The sequence below is a fragment of the Hyla sarda genome, chromosome 6, assembly GCF_029499605.1.
Source record: "Hyla sarda isolate aHylSar1 chromosome 6, aHylSar1.hap1, whole genome shotgun sequence".
Classification (NCBI taxonomy): domain Eukaryota; kingdom Metazoa; phylum Chordata; class Amphibia; order Anura; family Hylidae; genus Hyla; species Hyla sarda.
The window spans coordinates 289373032-289379031 of NC_079194.1; positions in this window are offsets into that span (position 1 = coordinate 289373032).

Sequence of the window (6000 nt, forward strand, 5' to 3'; positions counted from 1 at the left end):
CTCAATTCAGACCAGCGACCCGGGTAAATTGGGTCTCGGGTGCCCTGGAAAAGGTGTGAGACAGCACCAATCACCCTTTACCAGCAGGAGTGAAGTGGCACTGGTCCTGATGAAAAAGTGTGCCTCCAGCTGTTGCATAACTACAACTCCCAGCATGCACAGACAGCCAAAGGGCATGCTGGGAGTTGTAGTGGTGTGCCACCAGCTGTTGCACAACTACAAATCCCAACATGCCCTTTGGCTGTGCATGCTGGGAGTTGTATTATACAACAGTAGGAGGTGAGTGCTGTGTACCTCCAGCTGTTGTATAATACAACTCCCAGCATGCACAGCCAAAGGGCATGCTGGGATTTGTAGTTATGCGACAGATGAAGGCACGCTGGTTGCGAAACACTAGGTTTGGGTTTGTTACCTAACTCAAGGTTTCCTAAATACTGTGCCTCCAGGTGTTGCATCACTACAGCTCCCAACATGCACGGTCGGCCAGGGCATGCTGGGAGTTGTAGTTTTGCAACAGCTAAGATGAGACAACACTAAGCCAGAAATGAGCGCCAGGGAGTTGAGAAAGGTAATTCCAGATGATTTCTTTACTACCTAGAGGCAAATGAGGCGTCATTAACATTTGGAGGATTTATTTACCTCTTATGTGGTGTATGGAGACCCCCCCTTTAACATCACCTGTCATGTAATGAGCCGGCTAGGCGCCTTACATGACCCTGCGCTCAGCCTATCACCGGCCGAGGTGGGACATCGATGCGGCCGGCTATACGCTGACAGCACTGTGACGTTCCTAGCCTAAGAAGAAGGAAGACAAGCAGCACCGGAGGAACAGGACGCCGATATCTCCGCAACGGGGGAATGGAGGAAGGTGAGTTAAAGTTAGTCTTTTTAATTTTTGCAGCCCGGGCACAGGATGAGTTAAAAGATTTTCGCTGCATATTTCCTTTAACACTCCTTGCAGTTTGAAGGGGACAATGATCACCTCTAGAGCAGTGTTACTCAATTTCTCAATTTATTGTGTAAATTGGGGGAACTCTACATTAGAGACTGAACCCTGGATTAAAAAATAAATTCTGCATTAGAACTTGAACCCTCCAATAAAAAGTGAAATCTGCATAAGGGTACGTTCACACGCACGGATTTTTTGTGTATTTTACGCTGCAGATCCGCTGGTGAAGGCCCGCTCTATGCTGTCTTTACATGTGCCTGCTCGTAGTGGAAATACGCCGCTACCAGCAGGCACACTGCGATGTGAGAATCGCAGTATACTCGCACATCGCGGGAGCTCTCTGCCTAGCTCAGTGCAGGGAGAGCGACCGCGATGTGCGAGTACGCCGCGCACATCACTGCACTGTATCTGCTGGTAGCGGCGTATTGCCGCTACAAGCAGGCACATGTAAAGACAGCATAGAGCGGGCCTTCACCAGCAGATCCGCAGCGAATTACGCTGCGAAAATCCATGCGTGTGAACGTAGCCTTTGGGAGCGTTCACACGGAGTAATTCAAGAGGAATTTACTCGAGTAATTCCTCTTGAATTCTCCGCTCCAAATTAATTTACATCCCCTCTGCCCATTGACTTTAAAGAGGTATTCCAAGCAAAACCTTTTTTTTATATATATATATATCAACTGGCTACGGAAAGTTAAACAGATTTGTAAATTACTTCTATTAAAAAATCTTAATCCTTCCAATAGTTATTAGCTTCTGAAGTTTTCTGTCTAACTGCTCAATGATGATGTCACGTCCCGGGAGCTGTGCATGATGGGAGAATATCCCCATAGGAGCTGGACAGCTCCCGGGACGTGAGTCATCAGAGAGCAGTTAGACAGAAAACAACAACTCAACTTCAGAAGCTAATAACTATTGGAAGGATTAAGATTTTTTTATAGAAGTAATTTACAAATGTGTTTAACTTTCCGGAGCCAGTTGATATATAAAAAAAAGTTTTGGCCTGGATAACCCCTTTAATGTTTTTTCCGCTGTCCTGTTCACACTGCGGAAATTCTGCTAGCGGAATTCCGACACTGAATTCCGTTCCGCTTGAAGAATCTGCTAGCAGAAGTCAATGGTAAAAAAAAAAAATTCCGCCCCCGACATCGTTTTCGCACACAATTTGCATGGAATTCGTGAGGAAATGGGTGAAAAACCCTTCACTTCTTTCTCCCCCATTTCCACGTGCAAATTCTATGCGAAAATAAAATTATTTTTTACCGGCCGGAAATTTTTCGGCGTGAATTACTCTTGATTTACTTACTCTGTGTGAACGCACCCTTAGGCTTATTTCACACTGCCGTTGTGACACGGCAGTATGACGTTCGGGGAACCCGGGGAGAATAGCGGGAGGAAAAATACATCATGCAACGTTTTTTTTTACCCTGCGACCTGTCAGGACCCGTTGTTTTCGGTTGTGCCCCGTCAAAAAAAAAATTATTGAAAAGTGAACTCAGCATCAGAAAGTGAACCCTGCGATAAAAAATGAATTCTGCAAAAGAAAGTGAACCCTATATTGGAAAATGAACCCTGTGTAAGAAAGTGAAATCTGCATTAAATAGTGAACCCTGTATTAGAAAGTGATCTCTGCATTAAAATAATTAAACCATTTACAGTGGTCCCTCAAGTTACAATATTAATTGGTTCCAGGACGACCATTGTATGTTGAAACCATTGTATGTTGAGACCAGAACTCTATGGAAACCTGGTAATTGGTTCTGAAGCCTCAAAATGTCATCCGAAAATAGGAAAAAGAAAGGATTAAAGAAAAATAAGTAGATAACTAATACAGATAAAGCAAATCCTTACATATAAAAGTAAGAAAGATCTGCTGGGAGCTGTAATCACTGTCTATGTCAGTGTTTCCCAACCAGGGTGCCTCCAGCTGTTGCAAAACTACAACTCCCAGCATGCCTGGACAGCCAAAGGCTGTCCAGGCATGCTGGGAGTTGTAGTTTTGCAACAGCTGGCGGCACCCTGGTTGGGAAAGACTGGTCTATATAGAGGACAGGAGCTTCTTCAGGGTCCTATATAGTAAACGCAAAATGTAGCCGCCCTCACCTGGTGTCCAAAGGAGCAGCTAACCCTGGTACAGGTAAAGAGTACAGAACATGTAATACCTCCCTGTACTGTAGGGGGCGATACCAGACACCAGTCAGTGCATACACTTCAGTAGTACAGGTAAAGAGTACAGAACATGTAATACCTCCCTGTACTGTAGGGGGTGCTACCAGACACCAGTCAGTGCATACACTTCAGTAGTACAGGTGTAAATGCCCATTCTGATTGGTCGGTTCCTCCGGCCATTTACACGTTTCATAGATCTGGACTGTCTGTACATTGTATGTTGAGTCTGGTTTCAAGTTACGATGGTCCAGAAAAGACCATTGTATGTTGAAACTATTGTATGTTGAGGGATCACTGTATTAGAAAGTGAACCCTGCATCAGAAAGTAAACCCTATATTAGGGTACGTTCAGACGAGCGGATGTACAGCGTATTTTACGCTGCGGATCCGCCGCTGAAGGACCTCTGTATGCTGCCTTTACATGTGTCTGGGGGCGGCGGCAATACACCGCTACGAGCAGACACACTGAAGCGATGTGCGAGTCGCCGCGCATGCGCGGTGTACTCGCACACATCGTTGCCGCTCCTCCTCCTCTATGAGTTAGGCTGAGAGCTGCTGCGATGTGCCGGTATATTGCACATCGCAGTGCGTCTGCACGTAGTGGCGTATTGCCGCTCCGAGCAGGCACAGGTAAAGGCAGCATATGGGAGGTCCTTCAACGGCACTTCCGCAGCGGAAAATCCGCACAGAAAATCCACTTGTCTGAACGTACCCTTAGAAAGTGAATCCTGTATTAGAAAGTGAAATCTTTGCATTAAAAAGTGATCCATTCATTAGAAACGGAACCCTGCTATAAAAAAAAAGTACCCTGTATAAGAAAGTGAACGATTCATTAGAAAAGTGGTCCTCAATAGAGATGAGCGAACTTACAGTAAATTCGATTCGTCACGAACTTCTCGGCTCGGCAGTTGATTACTTTTCCTGCATAAATGAGTTCAGCTTTCAGGTGCTCCCGTGGGCTGGAAACAGTGGATACAGTCCTAGGAGACTCTTTCCTAGGAATGTATCCACCTTTTCCAGCCCACCGGAGCACCTGAAAGCTGAACTAATTTATGCAGGAAAAGACATCAACTGCCGAGCCGAGAAGTTTGTGACGAATCGAATTTACTGTAAGTTCGCTCATCTCTAGTCCTCAAACTGTGGCCCTCCAGATGTTGCAAAACTACAATTCCCAGCATGCCTGGACAGCCGTTGGCTGTCCAGGCACGCTGGGAGTTGTTGTTTTGCAACATCTGGAGGGCCACAGTTTGGGGACCACTGCATTAGAAAGTGAAATCAGCATTAGGAAGTTAAAGGGGTACTCCGGCGCTAAGACATCTTATCCCCTATCCAAAGGATAGGGGATAAGATGCCTGATCGCGGGGGTCCCGCCGCTGGGGACCCCCATGATCTTGCATGCAGCACCCCGTTATAATCAGTCCCCGGAGCATGTTCGCTCCGGGTCTGATTACTGGCAATCACAGGGGTCGGAGCATTGTGACGTCTCGCTCCGCCCCCTCAATGCAAGCCTATGGGAGGGGGCGTGACAGCTGTGTCTTAGCGCCTTAGGCTATCCAGGCATGCTGGGAATTGTAGTTTTGCAACAGCTGGAGGCACCCTGGTTGGGAAACTGCATTAGAGTAACACAGGGACCGAACCAATAACAAGAATTATCATCCATCTATATACAGTATTATGTACAAATCTTTATTGATATCCGCAGCACAGTATACAGCAGGAATATGCACGCCTCATCATAAATACACAGCAATTATTTATTTGTTATAAAATAATCTATACAGAACATAAACATAAAGTCAGAATATATTACTATAGCGTTCATAACAAATCTACTTCGATTTAAGTAAAACTCTTATAAATATAAAACTCATGTGTTGGGGAATTGTTTAGGAATACAAAAACATAACTTTCTTCTTAAAAAAAAAAAAAAAAAACAGCACCACCCCTGTCCTCAGGTTGTGTGTGGTATTACAACTCGGCTGCATTCACTTCAATGGAACTGAGCTGCAGTACCGCTCACAACATGAGGTCAGGGGTGGCGCTGTTTTTGGAAGAAATCAGCTCTGTTTATCTTATCCTGGATAATGCAAGACTATCCGGGGTGTATATGTTATTCCCATAACTGTATCCAGTGCCTATAGGAATAGTAGAGAGTAAACATGACAGTCCACGTGAATGCGGTACATGATCTCCTGTGCAGAACACTTGGTAATCCTGACACAGTTACAGGCGCAAGTCTGACTATATAAGAATTTATTTCCTTACAACAAAAATTACCAATGATAGATTAAAGGGTTACTCCGGTGGAAAACATTTTTTTATTTTTTTTTTAAATTACTTCTATTAAAAAATCTTAATCCTTCCAGTACTTATTAGCTGCTATGTACTGCAGAGAAAATTATTTTCTCTTTGGAATTCTTTTTTTTTTTTTTTCTGTCCACAGTGCTCTCTGCTGACACCTCTGTCAGTATCAGGAACTGTCCAGAACAGGAGCAAATTCCTAATAGCAAACTTATGCTGCTCTGGACAGTTCCTGATACAGACAGAGGTGTCAGCAGAGAGCACTGTGGATAGGAAAAAAAAAAGAAATCCAAAAACAAAAGAAATTTCTCTGTAATATACTGGCGCTAATAAGTACTGGAGGGATAAAGATTTTTTTTAATAGAAGTCATTTACAAATCTGTTTAACTTTCTGGCACCACCGGAGTACTCCTTTAAAGGGAAATTTTTTTATACAAATGAATATATTTTTTAAAATATATTTATATATTAAATATATAAATGTATATTAAATTTAAATATATTTATACATAGTTCAAAATATATTTTGAATTTAAAAATATCATTGATATAAATGGAAGTTACGGAAACCTCAGAACATT